Source organism: Camellia sinensis, chromosome 4, assembly GCF_055761805.1.
Source record: "Camellia sinensis isolate YWXY chromosome 4, ASM5576180v1, whole genome shotgun sequence".
Lineage (NCBI taxonomy): Eukaryota > Viridiplantae > Streptophyta > Magnoliopsida > Ericales > Theaceae > Camellia > Camellia sinensis.
The window spans coordinates 42,535,459-42,558,419 of NC_138964.1; the positions used below are offsets into that span (position 1 = coordinate 42,535,459).

At 39.1% G+C, this 22,961-nt stretch overlaps 1 pseudogene; it reads right to left on the reverse strand.

Moving 5' to 3' along the window:
* Positions 1-5,199: 5,199 nt before the first annotated feature.
* LOC114293623 (1-acyl-sn-glycerol-3-phosphate acyltransferase 2-like) lies at positions 5,200-13,035 on the reverse strand (annotated as a pseudogene).
* Between the last annotated feature and the right edge of the window lie 9,926 nt (positions 13,036-22,961).

The window sequence follows — 22,961 nt, forward strand, 5'->3', positions numbered from 1 at the left end:
TCCACGGATTTTACACAGACTTCTCAAGCCCAAACCCTTGCAAATCTTAGGTGATTCACAATCACTCTCAAGATTTCAAGAACACAGTGTTTGCAACACTTTTACAAGATGAAATGATACTTTTTCTTTCAAAGAAAGTTTACAATAAATATCTCTCAAAGATAGATATATAAAATGAAGTTTTGATTTTTCTGTAAATCTCACACAGGAAAGATGGGCTTAAAGTTATATGGCAGTGTATAATTTCTGAGAATAGATGTGAGTGATTATAGATCAAAGAATATTTTTAGGTTTTTTGTAACTTGTTTACATTAGAGGCTTTGGTATATATAATGAAAATTATAGCCGTTTATAGCCGTTGTATTCATTTGAATTTATAGCCATTGTAGTCATTTGAATTTATAGCCGTTTATAGCCATTGTACTTCCATCATTACCAATTTAAATATCTTCCACTCCATCATTACAAATTTGAATATCTTCTACTTGAACCTTTTGAACCTTTTGGCCTTTTGAACCTTTATAGCCGTTTATAGTCATTGTACTTCCATCATTACTAATTTGAATATCTTCCACTTGAACCTTTTAAACATGTTGGCCTGCTGTTGTGCTAGGCTGTTTGAACCTTTGTTTTGAGCTGTTTGAACTCCTGATTTAATCAAATATTAAATACATTCTAACAACATTTAGGATAAAGGTTTAGGTGAGAAATAATGGGACAAAATAAATTTTGATTATATTTTTCTTTTTCAAATAAATCATCAAAATAAATTTGGATTAAAATATAATTAAATAAATCATCAAAATAAATTTTGGATTCTATTTTTCTCTTTCAAATAAATTAAAACATAATTAAATAAATCATCAAAATAAATAAGTATAACATGATATATGGCTTAAACTGCCCCCGTCAGCCAACTCAGCTCGGATCTTCATCTGGGGTGCCAAATCCCCTAAAGCCACCTTTGATGCTAATGCCACATCAACTACCTTGTCAACATCTTCGTGCACCAAGTTGGATTCTGCAGGAAGAGGGAGTACACCATTGATGTTGGAGCAAACATCTTTGTCTGTGGCATTAGAGTTCAATCCATTGTAACTGATGCTAACCTCTTCTGTAATCTGCTCCTTAAAGACTCTAATTGGATAGGCTCTTCCTTTGCACTCCAGATTTAGGCTTGTATTGATTGGATCCATAACACTTGCAATTATCTTGAACCGGCCACAACGAAAGTATAACGACCCCGGTCTTTTCCCATTTGATTATTGTATCCGGACTTAGGTTCCGTAGATTCCGCCAGTGTATAATTGTTGTTGTCCCTTATTTTCTTATTTGGAGTTATAGGATGTGTTGGGCAGGTTTGTTTCAGGTTGGTTGGGTTTAGGAACCAAGTGTTGCTGTCCAGAATTTTGGTTCTTCGCTCGAGCGAGGAGTTGGTCGCTCGAGCGAGATGTTGTTTTTGGTTATTCGCTCGAGCCGGGGTTTGGTCGCTCGAGCGAGAGTTTGCGTCTAGTTTAGACCTGAAGTATTGCATTCTTGGCTCGAGCGAGATTTTCTTTGCTCGAGCGAGTTTTTCTTGTGTCTGGTCGCTCGAGCGACCAAGTCTTCGCTCGAGCGAGCCTTTCCAGTTTTAAGAAGCAGCAGCGGGTAATTGATCAGTTTTTCATCCTCTTTTAGTATCCAAACCCTAGGTCCGACTTCTCTCTCTCAAAACTCATCTTCTCTCTAGGTGTTCATCTACTTTTAGTGTGAATTCATCCTAAGTTCTTTGTAAGAAAGATAGAGGGTGGCTTGGGCTTCTTTCTAATCTGAACATTTGGCGATTTGGAGCACATTGGTATTTGGGTATTCATCTCTGTCTTCTCCATTTGGGTTGTTTTCTTCGAGGTAGGGATTTCCTACTCCATTATATAAGTTTTGTTCTAAGTTTTGGTATTTTGATATGTTGGGAATATATTTGGAAATTTTGGGAAAACCCTAGTTGTATTAATTAATTAATTTGTATAACTAATTAAAGGGAATTGGAGAAATTGGTTAAATTCATGAAATTGGGAAATTTGTTGATTAAATGGTGTAGTTGAATAATATAAATCACCCGCCTGTTGAATTGTTGGTATATTTATTTCCAGTCTAGAAATAACTGTTTTGGACTATCGGTGGAGGATAGTTGTGATTGTTGTAGACATTGCATGTGGATTAGGAATAACTGAAACTAATCACATTGGTTAAGTCATTAATTTTGACTATTGCATTGATACAGAAAATATGTGTATTGATTGAGCATTGCATTTGCATACATTGTTTTGTGTGGGAGGAGATAGGGGATGTACTCCACGGTTTAGGGGAAGATAGGGGATGGACCTCTAAACCGGATTTTGTTTGGGAGGAGATAGGGGATGGACTCCATTAGCATCACTTTTATGTGTGCTTATCTATATTGAAGTGTTTTTATTGATACAGCACTAAAATGTGTATCAAGTTGGAAGTATGAAGTGTTTTGATTTGAGCCTGAATCTCATTTGTTTGTTGATATTGGAAGAATGTGAATTTGATATATATAGTTCACTGTTGTAAGTTTGGCCAGGTTCTGAGCCATATTGATAATGTTGAATAGTAGAACGTATCTTAGACATTAATATCATGAAGCGGTATAATGATGTAATTGGTCATCTTGGTTAACCATCTATTGAATGCTATTGCTTTATTCAATGCTTATATTTGGTTTAGTATATCTCTACTGGGCTGTGGCTCACCCTTTATGGGAACATCATTTTCAGGTTCAGGTGATAAGCTACCTCCAAGGACTTAGCTTGGGAGGGTTTGGCATCTGGATTTTAAAGAAGACTATCTTTAGTTAATTGTCTTTATTTATTAGTACATGTAAACAGTCAAGCCTAGGGCTTTTCTTGTATTGAGTTAGAACCCTTATTTTATATCCAAGTGTTGGCTTGGAAAGATGTAAGCCTGTAGGGCATTTTATTCGATGTTACATGTAATGCTTTTGTTTAGTAATACTCTGATGAATGAATTAATAAATTGTTTTCTTTAAATAATGCATGTCAATTATATATATATAATGGGTTTAATTTTGAGGGCGTGACAGAAAGGATTTAGGGGTACTAACATCGCCATTAAGGAGAACCAACTCTCCCCAAAGTCTCCCTAGCTTGCGAAAGATATCTGAGTTCCACAGGTTAAGAGGCACCCCATAGCAACTGACCCAGACACACCTCTCCTGTTGAAGATACATACCTGATCTCCATTCTGTGATATATTCACACCAATTATGGAACCAGGACTTAAACAGAGTCATTTTGCTCAACATCTCTTCCTTGGAGCTGAATGAGATGATAGCATCTCACCCACCTCCCTCTCTAACCAAAACATTCTTCGCCCCCTTTTTTTATGAGTTCATTTTTCACCTGCTGAACAGAGTAATGTGATTTGAGTCTCATAATCATACTTTCGTAAAGCCACCCATTTCTAAGTTCATCTACTTTGATAGTTGTCGTAGGTAGATATCTAGGGTCAGCTCCCTTTGTGACCTCTGCAAATGACCTACCATCAGTGCGTTGATGCCAGATCTGTTTTGGTGCTACAGCATTGGCCTTCATGGGTTCAAAATGACTTGGTGGTAGTGGTTTCTGCCTCTGTCTAACCTCTATTCCTTTTCCATATTCTACAACTTTGACTGATAAAGATTTATCATCAACCCACAAACCATTGGCCTTTTGTTCAGCTATATCAGATGCAATAGAACAATCATAGCGCATGAACCCAAATATGGTGTTTGTTACTTTCCTCCTCTTTTGTGGAATGAATACCTCATTCGCCACACCAAACTTGTTGAACAGATCATGGAGCTTTCTAGGTACCATAGATTCAGGCAAGTTATCCACAAATAATGGAAACAAAGATGCTCTTTGATTTTCAAACTGCGAGTTAGAACGCATTTGTCTAGCTCTTTGCTTGACCACTGGTATCCAGCCTCACCGTCCTCCAATTTCCATTCCCTCTTTGTTGTTTCTCTTGACGCCCCTTATGACAACTTGAAACCTGAGTTTATTTTAATAATGTATCTTGCTGCTTATATTTCATTGCTGGAAATCAGGATTTTAGATGCGTTTAAAAAACGCCGCTATAAGTCCTAAAAACGCCATCAAATCTTTTTGTGACGTTTAATACCAAACGCCGAAGATGCGGCCGTCGCTATAACTCTATGGCGCTTTAGAAACATCGCTATATTACTAAGAAACACCGCTAAAAGTTCTACTAATTGTAACATGACGTCACCATGCTATTTAGCGACGTTTTTAAAACGCTGCCGTATCTCTTTTTCCCAACTATTTAGCGATGTTTTTAGAAACGCCGTGATAGCCCATTTTTTTTAAACAAAATTTGTGCTACATTTTTGTTATTGAACTAAAAAAATTCTTTCTTTTTTTTTTGTTTCTTTTATTCATATATTTGATAATACAATAAAATCCAATTATAATCATAATAATGAAAATCAAATCATAACACTTAATATCAAAAAAAAAAAAACTCTCAAAGTGTGAGAAAATGTGAAAATATTCAAATCACTAATTTCCTTGTGACCTTTTAGTGAGATACAAAGATTCTAACAAAAAAAACTAACCCCGTTTGTTAAAAAATAAGTCCTATTAAATCAATACAACGGTTAGACATTAACAAATAAAAATCTAGTCCTATTTTAAATAAATAAAAAGCTAGTCCTACTAAATTAATATAATGATTATGCATCATATGATAAATTTTGGTCACCATAGAATTTCTATTGGCCAAAATGCCCAAAAGATTTACTACTAAGTGCATTGAATCTGATCACAGAACTAGACCTCACACGAGATGAGACCCATTAAATGCATTGTCCTACGCCATGTGAGAGAATTGTATCCAATTTTGTAATTAAATTATGTATACGCTCCACAGAGGGGAGAAGGAACAAGAAAGAAAACTACTAGACATTTCAGGTATACAAATATAACCTAAACTGAAATGGCAATCAATGAATGATACAAAAGTAATCCATGTGGTGGTACAAAAACTAAGCACAATGTCACCCCACTTGAGAAAAGAAAAAAAAAATTACATGTTTTTTAAAGGATAAACACTATTATCATGTAATGCTATAGATGAACCAGACAATTGTGATGTCTGGAAAACAAGCTGTGAGGCCTACTTGTGTTTATCTTGTCTTGTTCTTGAAGGCTCTCCTCCGTTCTTCGGCTTCACTGGAGTGACTGTGGCAGGAGTTGAGTGCTCCGACTGAGAGAATTGGATCAGTATGTGCATAAAGACCGTAACAATGGCCAACCCAATTGCCGAGAATGTCATACCCTTCCATGTGGATAGAAGTGAAGTCCATTGGAAGAATTTTACGGCCCCAAAAATGAGCAGACATCCCCAAGAGATAACGACCTGTTATTCACACATTGGTAATTATTGTTGGTTCAACACTTGCAACCTCTCTCTCTCTCTCTCTCTCTCTCTCTCTCTCTCTACAAACAAAAAAGAAAAATAGAACAGATATATTACCACAAGAGACTTTATGGGCCGACCCATATCTTGTTCTTGCTCACTAAAAATGTCGTAAGCTATATGCTTGTCTAATAACTTATCCTGGTAAAGTCAAAACCATATTGTGAAGAAATTACAAGAATTCACACCATATGCAACCAGACGAATTACTCGTAAAGATGTCATAAATCAGTGTAAAGCTATTACAGAAGTCATATACACAATTATACGTACATATGTGCATGCGCGTGTTTCCACATATCCTCTAGCTTAAGATATTTTTATGAGGAAATAAACTTGAAAAACCCAGTAAAAAAACTCAACAAATTAATAATAAAGAAGAGTGTGTGCACCTTGGCCACAAACATATCTCTGCATCATTAGGCGACAGCATCATCTGTTTCAGGCAAATCCTTCATTAAATGCCGCTTGAGGTGCACATGCATCTGTACAACAGTGAATCCTTAACATTTATACACATAAATCGAGCATCTTAATATCGTGACAAAATTCTTTAACTAATGATTTATTCCATTATGCTAAAGTTATGCTGCTAATCACATAAATTCAACTATCACTATGGTCTTTCAAACTTCAAAAAATAGGAAAAAAGAAAGATCAGGATTATATGATACTACTTCAAATTGAATTCCCACAATGTTTGGGATGATGGCTACATATAGCTCTTTCTTTCTATGATACAACTTTTCACAGTCAAAATTGATCGAGCATTAAAGACCCATTAGTATGTTCAGTGAAATGTGTACATGTTGATATTAATTTTATTTGATATGTTGAAATAAATAGGAAAGTGCCAGAAGAGGGGGATAACCCGTTCACCTGTACATGGTTCCTTTCAATTTTCTTGGTTGCTTACATATACATATCAAGAAGTGGACTTTCAGGTTTGAAAAAAGCATTGAGTTGAATGATCTTGATAAAGTTCAAAATTTTACCCCGCATCATGAAACAATTTCAAAATTAACTTAGAAACCCCAACACAAACCGACAAGTTTCAAAACCAAATTCAAGTGCTACCACATGTGTAAACTTTTTTAATGCCACTTTTAAAAACTTGCTACCATATACTTACCACAGAAGACTTCCCCTTGAAGAGCCTAAGCATTGTAGGTGGAGGTGAACTTTTTGGAATAGAAACAGTCACTTCATAAATGGCTGGAACAAATGAACACATCTCACTTACTGCTGAAACAAAACCCTGAAAGCATATAAATAGGTTCTTCACGTCAAACCCAATAACATGCAAAATATCAGACACAAAAATGGACATTGGAACATGTAGTATCAAAACTAAGGAAAGTTTATAATAGCCTCATCTTGAGTATACATTTTATAATTTAATTTTATTGAAAATTTACTTCCAATATTTTATGTACTACAAATGGAAATCCAACCATAACATAGGAAAACCCTTTGCTCAGAAGGTTTAAGCCTCCAAATTTAGCCACAAACCAAAATCAAAAGTGCACAATTTTGCACACAATCAACAGGTACGCATGTGGATATTTACAGAAGAAATTTTAGACACTTAGTGGGAAGGAAGTTGTTCACAAACTAGCCAGAAGAAAATGGATTCAAAGAGAAACCAGGAAATTACATCAGGGGAAAATGCAGCCTTCTACTTTATAAAGAGGTGAAATGAAAGTATTACCTTGGTACGAGGAATCAAAACATTTCTAGGAACAAGCAACCCTACTAGAGCTGCATACTCCTGAGCTGCTTCAAGCTTTGCCTGTGTAAAGCTAGTTCCTTCTACAAAAGGTGCCAACCAAAACGGCAGAGGAAAATCCTGTAACTGCTGAAGACCTTACTGTAGATTCAATCCCACAAGATTTGAATGAGATCAATTAAGGCCCCTTGAAAGCGAGCATCACAAACCTACAAATAAGACAATATAGCAAATTTTAAACTATCATTTGCCGAAAGAAATATGTTTAATCTGCAAACATGAGTATGCCTCTATATGTCTACCAACATAACTAATGTGCATATGCATGTCTGTGCTTGTGAATGCACATGTATAAAAGAAAACTGCATGTTAGACAAGCATTCATATACATGTCTGTGCTTGTGAATGCACATGCATAAAAGAAAACTGCATGTCAGGCAAGCACCTGAGCCAAAAGCCATCCAACAAGCCAATCAATGTCACTTTTGTGATTCGATACGACAAGTGCATGTTCTTTACCTAGAAAATTTGCCAACATAAGCCAACGAAATAAGCTTCTCAGTGTATTCCAGTAAAGAATAACATTTATCTGTCATATAAATAGTAGCATATTGTACTCAAGCAATAAGCAGTTTAACCTTACCCATTAACCGAAAAGTTTCTGAATCTGTGAAGAGTTTAATCTGCAACAAGAAGTAACTAACTATCAATAAGTGGAATTTCAACAGAATACACACAATAAATCATAAGAACTCAGATCACAACTAATGCCCATCCTGTTAGTGGATCAGTTTTTCAATAGTAAATCAATTCTACAACTAAAACAATGAGATTTCATATATATTCAAAAATTACCACAACAAAGGTATTAAAATTGGAGTACATTCCAGGCATCATTACTATAATTTGTGCATTTTATTTCTCTTAAACATCTTCTTGAGCATTAATTGGCCTTGAAGAGAAAAATAAATTTTATGACTTTGAAAACCCGTTCTCTCTTAGGTAGCAACTGAAAATGGTGATGCTGTAAAATATGCTCCGAGATTTAGGAAAGAGAGTGCGTACCATCGAATGAAGTTCTCAGCGGAAAATGGACGTTGCCGAAGGATCCTCTTTTTAGGAGGTCGTTCGTTTGAACTCGACGAGGAGGAGGAGGAGGAGGACCAGATTGGGCATATTTTAATGTTTGAACCAATAAATTAATGTTTCACCTACATGTTTTCCTTCACCATAACAAAAGTTATTCATCAATGGAAGAAGAATCGAAGAAGAATCACTGAACTGAAGAAGAATCGAGAGAGATTTGAGTGAGAGAAAGAGAGAGCAACTAACCTCTGATTGAAGAAAACGAAGAGTTCCAAATCCACGGAGATGAATCTCGGATCTATGCTCAAAATTGAACTTCGAAATCGCAATCCCGAGATGAATCACCAGAACTGAAGAAGAAGAATCACTAAACTAAACTGAAGAATAGAGAGATATTTGTGAGAGAGAGAGAGAGAGAGAGAGCAAGGAGTGAGTGAGAGATTTGAGTGAGTGAGAAGGAGACGGCAGTGCTCAAAATAGGGTTTTCAAAATAAAAGTTTAGAGAGATAGAAGAGGGTGTGAAGAGAGACAGGGAAGAGTGTGTAAAGAGAGACAGGGTTTGGAGGCATTTTTTAAACGTCTTCTATTTTTAAAACGGTACCGTTTTGCCTAACAACAAAGGCGACGTTTAAAAAATGCCGTTAATTATAAAAAAAAAAGTGACGCTTAATTAAACGCCGTTAAATCCTCATTTTCCTGTAGTGTTTATACTAATACAATAATTTTTTTTTGATCGGCAAAGAAAATCTTTATTGATGAAAGTATGCAAAAAGGATACAGAACATCAATAAAGAGGAGCTTGGAGTATACCAATACAATAATGCCTTCACATAATAAACAAAATATAATAAGATAATATACTCATCCAAACATTATTACAAAATTTTATCAAACATTTTGTGTTCTATGATTAGTTGTATAGAGATTAGTGCTAATTGAAAAAAGAGATTATTAATAATGTTATAATGATCATATTTTTTATAATTTTTTGTTTACAATCTTATGTGTGATTTAAATTTAGAGATATTATGTATTCCTAAATTAAGTTTTCTTCTATTGAATATTTTAATAATATATTAAAATTTTAGAATTTTTTTTAATATTATATGAAATTTTAGAATTTCGTTCAACATTACTAAAATATACATTGATTTTCATTAATTTTTATGCAAAATCTCAAGGGATAAGTGAAATGTACTATTTGAGTAGACAACTACAGAACAATCTTGACATTTTTGGCTTTATTACTTGAAATCAACAAACATGTTAACAATGAAAAGAGAGAGAGAGAGAGAGAGAGAGAGAGAGAGAGAGAGAGAGAGAGAGAGAGAGAGAGAGAGAGAGAGAGAGAGAGAGAGAGAGAGAGAGAGAGAGAGAGAGAGGTCAATGTTATTAAAATTATAAAGGAGATTTCTACAATTATACTAAACTTCGGGGGAGATAAGTGTAATTTATCTTAAAAAAATTGATAGTAGTTTTGAATCACAAAAAAAAATAAATAAATAAAAATAAAAATCTTGCTTGTAAATAAAATATTAAAAAAATTATAATTAATATTTAATTATAAAAAAAACCTCACTTTAAAATTTTGTCTTAAACCCTAGAAAGGTTGAGCCATCCCTATATGTTAACCAAACTTAAAACAGTTATACATTTTTTATAAAATGAAGTGTTATAAAAATAAAAATAAAAATGTATTCACTCTAGTTGGTTTTAAGTTTCTAAATTCAATTTTTAAAAAAATTGAGTTTTTTATTTTTTTTTATATATTTTTTTGTTTTTAGTGAATTTTTTAAAAATATTTTAAATTTTTTAGATGCACTTAGATGTACCGAAAAAGTAAAAAATTATTTTTAAAAAATAATAAATATACAAGAATATGAAAATGTACTGAAGTTTTATATTTTTTTATATTTTTTGTATTTAGTGAATTATTTAAAAAAATTTCCCAAATATTATATTTTTTAATTTTATTTATATTAAGTGTATTAAAAAGTAAAAAATTTGCTTAAACTATTAAAAATTCACTAAAAACAAAATTAGAACTAATAGATACCTTATCTATCTCAAATCCTAACGCAATTGTAACTTACCAAAAATGCATTTTCCTAGAAAGAAAGAAAGTACTTTTCCTTTCTTGCTTAACAAGTATATTACACGGGAAAAAACTCCCATCTCATCTCAAATTTGTATACTAGTTTTACAAATCCTACCTGCCCATTCCTCTATTGCCGCAAGAACTCTATGTTGAGAGAGAGAGAAGAGAGAGAAGAAAGAGATGGTGAGTCATAATGAAGAAGTGAAAGACCTCAATGTTCATGTCTTCAAGTGGAACCAAAAGCTTCACAACATAGAAGAATCACAAGGGTTGTTCATGTTTTGCATCAACAACGCATCCAAGAAAGCAACTCGGATCGAACATGGCGGTGTTAGAAAGATCTACTCAGCATCTTTGTTTGAACTAGAAGCATTATCAACCCTAGACTCCACACAATATTTGGTTTCTCAAGTCATTGAAGACAAACAATTCCATTCCAAAAACACAGCTATAAATCTGAGAAAAGACATATCTGCATATCTGCTAAGTTGTTTCAAGTTCGATATCGAAACTGTCACGACCCGAACCCGTCCATATGGGTTAAGGCTATAACCGACCAGTAATAACGAGATTACCTACGGCCTCAAAACAAATAAGACGAAACTCATCAGAGTAAGAGGGGCCAAACGGAAGCAATTTAAAACTTTGTCCATAGAGCCGTGCTTATATGCACACCATAACATTCCATACGTACATATGTTAATAACTCACAACAGAAAGTGCAATGACATAAGATTCTATACAGACAGGATCATCCAAACTAAGTCAACCCATGAAAACCATAAACAGACGTATTCAAAACTTCGCCAACCTGACAAAATGTAAATACATAACAAAAGGGCGAAGACGGGTCTCGTGCGTGAGACACAAGGGCTGACTCTCTCAAAACCTTAGTTGTTCCATACAAACTTCACTGAGGCTGGGTCTGGACTTCTCTTGGCTCACCTACAAACACATGAATGAGCGTGAGCGAAAGCCCAGTGAATAATATCAAATCAAATACAGAAGTTACATAACAATGTAGAACAACATGTTCCAAACGGCCTTGGGCCCAATTCGTATTTCTATTTAACAGATATATATAACTATACGAAATTCAAATCAAGTGACTGTAGTTCCAAACATTCTGGCCTTTGGCCCATTCAGATTTCCATTCATGTCAAAACGGCCTTCGGCCCATTCATTTATGTCAAAACGGCCTTCAGCCCATTCATTTCTATCAAAATGGCCTTTGACCCATTCGTTTACGTCAAAACGGCCTTCGGCCCATACATTCGTGTCAAAACGGCCTTCGGCCCACTCATTCATGTCAAAATGACCTTAGGTCCATTCATATATGTCAAAACGACCTTCGGTCCGCTCATTTCTATCAAATGACCTTCGGTCCATCCATTTCTGTCAAAACGACCTTCGGTCCATTCGTTTACGTCAAAACGGCCTTCGGCCCATACATTCGCGTCAAAACAGCCTTCAGCCCATTTGTTTACGCCAAAACGGCCTTCGGCCCATACATTCGTGTCAAAACGGCCTTCGGCCCATTTGTTTACATCAAAACGGTCTTCGGCCCACTCATTCATGTCAAAACGACCTTAGGTCCATTTATTTCTATCAAAATGACCTTTGGTCCATTCATTCGTTCATGTCAGACTATTGTCCACAATCCCAATTAGCAACTCATAAAGCTTATAAGGGAATAAACAGTTGGACATTGCTAAGCTTTCAAATATCGATATTACTCACAGTGATTGGCTTGTGGATTTGCCCTAGAGCTTGACCCTACACATTTAATGAACACAAAAGGGTCACTAACAGTTCAATCTGTTCTTTAATTCACATATTCCTCTTTAGGCTTTATCTTATCTCGTTAACTCATTTACAATGCTCAATGCATGCCTAAGAGTGCTTACAAGTGAAAGAGAACGGAAAACAGAACACAGAATGCAAATTTCAGAATTTCAGAAAATAAGGTCCCAGCTCGAGCGTGGACTTCCCCACTCAAGCGGACCCTTAAGGCCTGCAAAAATACTGGTTACATCAAAATCACGCTTGAGCGTGAACTCTGCCGCTCGAGCGGATGGCCTGTCTACATAGCTCCTCGCCCGAGCGTCAACTTCCCCGCTCGAGCGGGCACCATGTCTGCAAAAAGTGTTGGGAGCATGATTTTCCCGCTCAAGCGACACTTTACCCACTCGAGCGGACATCAAAAATCTGGGTTTTCCAGATTGAGATCTTGAGCTCTAATTCGATGTTCAACCAACAAATCATGCATGTTATGGCCCAATTCTCAAATATAAGCATACTAATATGATGTAAACCCCAGATCTCAACCCAATGGAGCTCAATTCACAATTAATTCACATGCATGCCCCAATCTCCCATCAAACTCATCACCAATACATCTCATTCAAGCATGCAAAGCTCACCCTTTCATGATCTACTCTTGCATGTAAGAAATACACATTATTCACAACTTATTTGGTGAAGAAATGGTCATGCACATGGATTTCATTCAAACTTCTACATAGATTACACAATCAAGCTCAAACATGGAAATCTATAGCAATTCTTTATATGCATGCTTCAATTAACTTGAAATCCAACATATACAACTCAATTCCATTACTTTCAAACTAATTCATGCTCTTGACCATCTATTAAACTTGAATTCACAAGATGATGACTATAAATGCATGAATCACTTACCAAGGAGCTTTAATCTTCCCAATTTAGCAATACTTGAGCTTAATCTCCAAAAGGTCCAAGTCTTGAACCACAAATGCACAATTCTCTCCTCCCTCTCTCTAACAGCCAGCTCTCTCTCCCTTTCTCAAGGTTTGATCAGCCAAAATGAGGTCATAGGAGAGAATGCGAAATGTAGTGCTCAAATACAACAAACCCCACTAGCCGAAATTAAAAAAAGATATTAAACAGTTTGAGCACAATGCCATTAAATAAATCAATTTAATCTGACCCGAATCAATTTTCAATTAAATTTCACCGTAGGCTCTAAAAATTACGCTAATTACAATGGCGTAATCGATTTCGGGTTCTGTGGCCGATAAGGCCTCCAATTTAATTTCCAAAGCAGATTATTCAAACAGATATTCCTACGGTGAACAGACAGAACTTCAAAACCACATATTTTCACATGATGGCACACAAAATCATATCAAAATGCATAATCACATTCGTAGTAAGGACCAATTAACGTATTACTGAACAGGGGTATCACAGAAACACTCTATCAAAATCCCACAATCGTCATAGTGGTAGATGTTTATATTTCGATAACTGTGAGGTATACGCAAAGAGGGTTGCGCCATCACCCTTTTCATGGCGCAAGAAGCCAAAAGTTATAGATGATGATGCTGATGATGATAAATCCAAGGGTCTAAAGTGCAGCAAATTGTCTGTCGAAGAAGTTGAAGAGATTTGTGGTGGGTTATTGTCCGACCTGGAGAAACCAATGTCGTGCCATGAGTGTCAAGGGCTTCACGAGATTGAGGCTACGATGAGAGTGAAGGAGTTTGATGGAGACAATGATGAAGAACCAGTTGATGATTGTTCGATTTGTTTGGGGGAGATATGTGCAGGAATGATGGTTGCGATAACGTCTTACTTGCATATGTTTCACAGAGATTGCTTGTTTAAGTGGTTGCCAAAGACTAGTCGATGTCCCTTTTGTAGGTCATTTTGTGCTACCATGGTTTAGTACTAGTGTCATATTGTGGATTGTGAATATAATATAATACAATTCGTGTGTAGTTATTCTTTGATCTTAACATATGTTTTGTTCGGATACTGATTCTTTGATCTTTCAACTATAAAGAAGCAATTTTGTTATTATATATATATAGTGACTATAGCGATCCCGGATTTACCCTTGTTGTATAGTGATCCGGACATGTGTCCGTGGATGTTGGTAGTTGTTCATTATCTTGTTTACATCCTTTCTTACTTTGTATTTTGAGTTATGGGATGTGTTGAGCGGGTTTGTTACAGGTTGGTTGAGTTTAGAAACCAAAACTAGTTGCCCAGATTTTTGGCCTGTACGCTCGAGCGGAGGTGTTGGCGCTCGAGCGTAGATTACGTCCATCCAGTATCTTGTTGTGCAGTGTTGTGAGCTCGAGCGTAGGGTTGGGAGCTCGAGCGGAGTCCTGGTTCTGCAAAAGTGCTGGGCGAGTGCATTCTGCGCTCGAGCGGGAGGTTGGCCGCTCGAGCGGAAGTCTGTGAGTGGCCGCTCGAGCGGGGTGTTTTACGCTCGAGCGGAAGACTGGGTTTAAGTCCCGAAATTGTGACTTTTCAAATCACTTTTTGCTTTCTCTTCTCTCTCTTACTTTTCCAAAATCACCATTGTTGAGCCTCTCACTCTAGATACTACCTTCTCTCTAGGTTTTGATCTAGTAGGAGTGATTTACTCACCTTTGGCCTTTACAAAAAGGTTGTTGATCGTCGAGGACTTCTTTTTAATCTGAAAATCTCGGGTTTTGGAGCACGTTGGGTTTTGTCGTCTTCTCCTTTGGGACTCCGAATTTGAGGTAGGGATATCCTACTCCTCTCTATGGGTTTTGTCTTTAAATTTTGGTATTTTGAGATGTTGGGCTTGGTTTGGTAATCTCGTAAAGGTTTGGGGCTTTTGTGCAATTATCCAAAAGTTGGGGTTTCATTCATAATAAACCTAGATGCATGTTTGGCATAGAAAAATAGAATGATTGTTGAATCATTGATGAAAATGGGACCTAAGGGTTGAAATGGTAATTATGGAAAATGGCCTAATTACATTGTTTAATTAATTGGGATAATTAATTGGTGAGAAATGAGGAAATGAAATGTTGATTGAATATCCATTTGTGCATTTATTTTCTGTTTTAGAAATAACTGCTTTGGGCTATCGGTGGAGGATAGTCGTGATTGTTGTAGACAATGTATGTTGATTAGGCAAACTGAAACTAATCAATGGAATGTGTTATGGAACTTGACGGTTAATTGAATACATTAATTGTATGTATTGTGTGTTTGTATATAGAACCAATGTGTTTATATATGTTGTGTGTAGAGGAGGAGATAGGGGATGTACTCCGCGGTTTAGGGGAAGATAGGGGATGTACCTCTAAACCGGATAGGTATTTGGAGGAGATAGGGGATGTACTCCGTAGACAGAGCTCATATGCTTGTCTAGAGAAGTGAAGATAGAGCTCATATGCTTATCTTTGTGAAGTGAAGTGTGGATACAGCTTGTATGCTTATCTGTGGATATTGTTGATATACATATCTGTTGTAGAGTGTGGATACAGCTTGTATGCTTATCTGTGGATATTGTTGATATACATATCTGTTGAGATTGTGGATATAGCTTTTATGCTTATCTGAATGTGAGATATAGTTTTTATACATATCTGTGGAAATGATGATAGAGCTAGCATGCTTATCTGTTGAAAAAGGGAAAATGAAAAGTAATTGGGACTTGTAAGTCGATGACATAAATATGTAATTTATGTGATTGTATCAGTGTTGACCAACTATCAATTGCTAATGTTTTAGTCATTGTCCATGGTTGGTTTAGTGTATTTCTACTGGGCTGTGGCTCACCCTATATGGGAATATCATTTTCAGGTACAGGAAGCATGCCACCTCCAAGGACATAGCTGGGAGGCTAGTGGCGGACATACTTTTGTCGCTTAACTTTTGATGTATTGCATGTAACTTCAAGCCAAGGGCTTTATGTGTAAACGAGTTCTTTTGTTGTAACCAAGTGTTAACTTGGAAAGCTGTAAGCCCGTAGGGCATTTTGTTATGATATTAACATGTAATACTTATGTAATGGAACTCTGAAGAATTAAAGTGTGTGGTTAGTTTATATGTAAATGTATGTCTTATCTGATGGGTTTGTTGTTGTTATTTTGAGGGCGTTACAACTTGGTATCAGAGCGTACCGGGTTTGAATACTTTGGGTACGTGGGAATTGATTAGGATCACAATGGGTTTGTCTCGCTTGATAGAGACGTAGATGTAGTACCATATGCTATGTGTTTATTTGATAACATGCTTATGTGACTATGTGGGTATGGGATTTAATTTCTGGGATATTGATTGGATCCTTGAGTTTCTGGGAGTCTTGTTGGAAAAGCACTTGATCAACGCTGTTTCTAACCGGAACTCTAGTAACGTCTCGGGACTATTATTATCCGGAAATGAAGTTCGTAAGTGCTTATGTGTTTATGTGCTTATGTGGAGTGAATTACACTTGTCCATGCATTAGGACGTGAGTGTTTAGTTTCGGCACATTTATGAATGTGCTAACGTTCTGTGTTGCCTTTATTAGGATGTCAGGACGAGGAAGAGGTGCTAGGCGTGGTAGACCTGCGAGGCAGGAAGTACCGTTACAGGGTGAGATTCCGGCAGTGCAGGAGGGAGTTGGGCAGGCCAATGTGGCCGAGCCAGTGGGTCAGCAGGCTATGGGTGCCTTGGCCAGAGAGATAGCGGGAGCTTTAGGTATTCTTAGAGCTGGGAATCAGGCAGCTGAGACAGGGCCTTCTTTCTTGAAGAGGGAGTTCTTTCAGTGTAATCCGGACGAGTTTATCGGGGATCCTAAAGAGCCGCTTAAGGCAGATGAATGGCTCGAACAGACAACGAAGACGTTTGAGATGCTTGGCATCGAGGACGGAGCACTGAAAGTGACCTTGGCATCTTTCCAACTGAAGGGAGATGCGGGTCAATGGTGGAAATACGAGAAAGCTCGTGTTGGTGGTACTTGGGAGGCGTTTGTGAATGCTTTTCAGGAGAGGTTTTTATCAGCAGCAGCTAGGGAGAAGCTGAGGGATCAGTTTAGCCGGCTTAATCAGCAGGGCTTGTCAGTGGCCGAGTTTGAGGCTACTTTTACCAGTCTGTCCAGGTTTGCACCTGAACTGGTGGCGTCTGAGGAACGCCGTTGCTATGAGTTTGAGAGGAAGTTGAGGCGGGGCCTCAAGTTGAGAATTGGTGGGTCTTATATTCGAGAGTATAGACACCTAGTGGATGCTGCAGCTCATATGGAGCTTATGATGCAGGAGGAGGATGAGGGTCAGAGAGGCTCCAAGAGGAGCCAGGATAGTCAGAGTGATGGCAGGAGGCAGAGGGGTTATAACCCTCAGCAGTCTCAGGGTGCAGTCTCTAGATCGACCTTTCCAGTGCCTAGTGTAGGCTCGGGGAGAGGCAGTCAGGGAGAATTCACTTGTTACAAGTGTGGCCAGCTGGGTCACAAGGTTTCGGTTTGCCCGCAGAAGGGTGGGGGTCAGAAAGCTGCTTCTTCTTCAGCTAGACCGCAGAGTCAGAGTTTGGGCAGGGGGCAGCTCTTGATTTGTTATCAGTGTGGACAACCTGGGCACATGAAGAGGTTTTGCCCACAGTTGAGTGCCACTTCGGGAGCGTCTGGTTTTAGGCAGACGCAGGGTTTTCAGCCAGCTCAGTCTGTGCAGGCCTCGAGGGCCAATCCGGGAGCTTCGTCATCCCAGTCTGTGCAGCAGTCTTTTGCTCCGAGAGGTGAGCAGGTAGACCAGGGGCCTACGGGGCGCGTGTATGCTGTTACCGCGCAGGATTTAGTACCAGCTCCATCAGTAGTGAGAGGTACTTTTCTGTTTTGCAACTCGGTTGCTAATGTGTTGATAGACACGGGTGCATCTCATTCTTTTGTATCTGCTGCATTTGCATCTGTTTTGGAATTGGAGTTAGCACAGTTAGCATCTCCTATTTGTGTGGTATCGCCTTTGGGCGGTGAGTTGATTCTGAAACAGGGTGTTAGAGGATGTGATATAGAGGTCGCCGACTATAGGCTTCCTTTTCCGTTTGTTGTCATGCCCATGAAGGGTTTTGATGTTATTTTGGGTATGGACTGGTTATCGTCATACCGGGCTGTTATTGATTGCTACCGCCAGAGGGTTACATTGTGTACCTTGAGCGGGGAGTGGTTCCATTTCTTGGGAGACCGGGTTGGTAGTGTTTTGCCACCGGGGTATGATTCGCGAGGGCGAAGTGAACTTAGTAGTCTACTTGCCAGTTTTGATAGTGGTGAGAGTGGTGAGACCCAGGTTGTGTTACCGAGGGTGGTTTGTGAGTATTCGGATGTCTTTCCCGAAGATCTTGTTAGTTTGCCACCTCACCGAGAGATAGAGTTCTCTATTGATTTAGTGCCTGGTACGGCGCCGATTTCTATGGCACCTTACCGTTTTGCTCCAGCAGAGTTGGTTGAGTTGAAAGTTCAGCTCCAGGAATTGCTCGATAAGGGCTTTGTTCGCCCTAGTGTTTCACCGTGGGGAGCACCGGCCCTCTTTGTTAAAAAGAAAGATGGTGCCTTGAGATTGTGTATAGACTACCGGAAGTTGAATCGGGCTACGGTTAAGAATAAGTATCCTATGCCCCGTATAGATGATTTGTTTGACCAGTTGAAGGGTTCCCGTTGTTTCTCTAAGATAGACTTGAGATCGGGTTACCATCAGTTGAGGGTCAGGGAGGAAGATATTCCTAAGACGGCATTCCGTACGCGGTATGGCCATTATGAGTTTCTGGTGATGCCATTTGGGCTTACCAATGCACCGGCAGTCTTTATGGACTTGATGAACCGGATTTTCCGGGAGTTCTTAGACCGCTTTGTGGTTGTTTTTGTGGACGATATCCTTATCTATTCGTCATCTAAGGAGGAGCACGAGGAACACTTGAGAGTGGTGCTTGAGTTACTTAGAGCCCATAGGCTGTATGCCAAGTTTGGGAAGTGTGAGTTCTGGCTGGGGGAAGTCAAGTTCTTAGGCCACGTGGTATCCGGGGAAGGGGTGTCTGTTGATACATCCAAGGTTGAGGCAGTGCAAGATTGGGCACAGCCTAAGAGTGTATTTGAGATCCGCAGTTTTCTAGGATTAGCTGGGTATTACCGTCGGTTTGTGAAAGATTTCTCCAGGTTAGCATCACCATTGACTAGGCTGACTCGGAAGGGAGTCAAGTTTGTGTGGAGTGAGACTTGTGAAAAGTCGTTCCAAGAGTTGAAAGTTAGATTGACTACCGCTCCGGTGTTGATTATTCCGGAGAGAGGGTTGGGTTATGCGGTTTATTGTGATGCCTCACGAGAGGGTTTGGGTTGTGTGTTGATGCAAGAGGGAAAAGTGGTAGCTTATGGCTCACGTCAGTTGAAAATACACGAGAAGAATTACCCTACTCACGACCTAGAGTTAGCAGCAGTGATCTTTGCCTTGAAAATTTGGAGGCACTATCTTTATGGTGAGAGGTTCGAGGTATTCTCGGATCATAAGAGTTTGAAGTATCTATTTACCCAGAGAGACTTGAATTTGAGGCAGAGGAGATGGATGGAGTTCATCGAGGATTATGATTTTGAGTTGCACTATCATCCGGGAAAGGCCAATGTTGTGGCCGATGCCCTTAGTAGGAAAACCATTAGTGATGTAGCTTGTATAGCCATCCGGGAATGGGAGACGTTGGGAGCACTGGGCGGGTTTGATTTGCTACTGGGCGAATCTGTCGAGGCTGCGGCCTTGTTTTCTGTTGTTGCGCAGCCTACACTTGTGATTAGAGTGTTAGAGGCACAGAGAGGTGACCTTGAGGTAGAATCCCTCCGAGAGAAGATCTCCAGTGGGAAAGTTGAGAAGGGTTTGACGGTGTATCCCGACCTGAGTGTGAGATACCGAAACCGTTTGTTTGTACCGGAGTCTTGCCGAAAGGAAGTACTCCGAGAGTTTCACCATTCGCGCCTTGCGGTGCATCCGGGAGGTACTAAGATGTATCAGGATGTGGGTCGCCAGTTTTGGTGGCGGGGTATGAAAAGAGATGTGGCTGTTTTCGTATCGAAGTGCCTTACTTGCCAGCAAGTGAAGGCCGAGCATCAGAGGCCAGCGGGTTTGTTGCAACCCTTGCCTATTGCCGAGTGGAAGTGGGAGCATGTCACTATGGACTTCGTTGTAGGTCTTCCGAGGACTCAGCGGGGTAGTGATGCTATTTGGGTGGTTGTAGACCGGTTGACTAAGTCGGCGCACTTTATTCCTATGCGCGTGAGAGATTCGGTAGATCATCTTGCCGATTTGTATATTCGGGACGTAGTGAGATTGCACGGGGTCCCAGTGACGATCGTCTCAGATAGAGATCCTCGTTTTACTGCCAGGTTGTGGCAGAGTTTGCAGAGTGCCTTGGGCACTAAGTTGACCTTTAGTACGGCTTATCATCCTCAGACTGACGGGCAGTCCGAGCGTACTATTCAGATCCTCGAGGATATGCTTCGGGGTTGTGTCCTGGACTTCAGTGGGACGTGGGAGAGGCACTTGCCATTGGTAGAGTTTGCCTACAACAATAGTTTTCAGTCTAGCATCGGTATGGCACCGTTTGAGGCCTTGTATGGCCGACCGTGTAGGTCTCCAGTTTGTTGGGCCGAGGTGGGTGATGCACCTTTGTTGGGTCCGGAGTTGGTTAGGGAGACGACGGAGAAAGTTGAGCTTATCCGTAGGAGGCTTGTTACAGCCCAGAGTCGACAAAAGAGTTATGCCGACCGTAGGAGGAGGCCTTTAGCGTTTGAGGTAGGTGATCATGTCTTTCTGAAGATATCACCTAGACGAGGTCTGATGAGGTTTGGGAAGAGTGGGAAGTTGTCCCCTCGGTTTATTGGTCCTTTTGAGATCCTTGAGAGGATAGGTGAGGTTGCTTATCGGTTAGCCTTACCGCCGCAGTTATCCGGAGTGCATGACGTGTTTCATGTGAGTATGCTTCGGAAGTATGAGCCAGATCCATCACATGTGTTGGATTGGACTGATTTAGAGGTAGATGAGGATGCCTCGTATGAGGAGAGACCGGTTCGGGTCTTGGATAGGCGGGATCAGGTCCTGCGTGGCAAGACCATTCCTTTGGTGAAAGTCTTGTGGAAACATCACGGAGTGGAGGAAGCCACTTGGGAACGTGAGTTGGAAGTCCGTGAGAAATATCCGGACTTGTTTGTTGATATGTAATCTTGTATTTAAAATTTTACATTTTGTTGAACTTAAGAGCTTTTATATATGTCTTAAGTTGTGAAACATTGAGAATGTTTGGTTTATTGAAAGTATGTTTTGGAACTTGCCTCATATGGAAGTTGAATGTAACATTATATCTGTTGAATATATTGTTGAAATTGGGAGGATAGTGCATAATGTTGATGCATGTTGAAAGTACATATGTTGTTTACATATTGTGATATGTCTCTTGTTAAAGGGATGGGATGACCGGTAATGGGTCGAATTGTTGAATGTTAATATATAACATTGTTTAGAATGGAGGAAAACTTGTTTTTGAAAACTTGTGTTTAATTTCGGGGACGAAATTCTTTAAGGGGGGGAGGTTATAGCGATCCCGGATTTACCCTTGTTGTATAGTGATCCGGACATGTGTCCGTGGATGTTGGTAGTTGTTCATTATCTTGTTTACATCCTTTCTTACTTTGTATTTTGAGTTATGGGATGTGTTGAGCGGGTTTGTTACAGGTTGGTTGAGTTTAGAAACCAAAACTAGTTGCCCAGATTTTTGGCCTGTACGCTCGAGCGGAGGTGTTGGCGCTCGAGCGTAGATTACGTCCATCCAGTATCTTGTTGTGCAGTGTTGTGAGCTCGAGCGTAGGGTTGGGAGCTCGAGCGGAGTCCTGGTTCTGCAAAAGTGCTGGGCGAGTGCATTCTGCGCTCGAGCGGGAGGTTGGCCGCTCGAGCGGAAGTCTGTGAGTGGCCGCTCGAGCGGGGTGTTTTACGCTCGAGCGGAAGACTGGGTTTAAGTCCCGAAATTGTGACTTTTCAAATCACTTTTTGCTTTCTCTTCTCTCTCTTACTTTTCCAAAATCACCATTGTTGAGCCTCTCACTCTAGATACTACCTTCTCTCTAGGTTTTGATCTAGTAGGAGTGATTTACTCACCTTTGGCCTTTACAAAAAGGTTGTTGATCGTCGAGGACTTCTTTTTAATCTGAAAATCTCGGGTTTTGGAGCACGTTGGGTTTTGTCGTCTTCTCCTTTGGGACTCCGAATTTGAGGTAGGGATATCCTACTCCTCTCTATGGGTTTTGTCTTTAAATTTTGGTATTTTGAGATGTTGGGCTTGGTTTGGTAATCTCGTAAAGGTTTGGGGCTTTTGTGCAATTATCCAAAAGTTGGGGTTTCATTCATAATAAACCTAGATGCATGTTTGGCATAGAAAAATAGAATGATTGTTGAATCATTGATGAAAATGGGACCTAAGGGTTGAAATGGTAATTATGGAAAATGGCCTAATTACATTGTTTAATTAATTGGGATAATTAATTGGTGAGAAATGAGGAAATGAAATGTTGATTGAATATCCATTTGTGCATTTATTTTCTGTTTTAGAAATAACTGCTTTGGGCTATCGGTGGAGGATAGTCGTGATTGTTGTAGACAATGTATGTTGATTAGGCAAACTGAAACTAATCAATGGAATGTGTTATGGAACTTGACGGTTAATTGAATACATTAATTGTATGTATTGTGTGTTTGTATATAGAACCAATGTGTTTATATATGTTGTGTGTAGAGGAGGAGA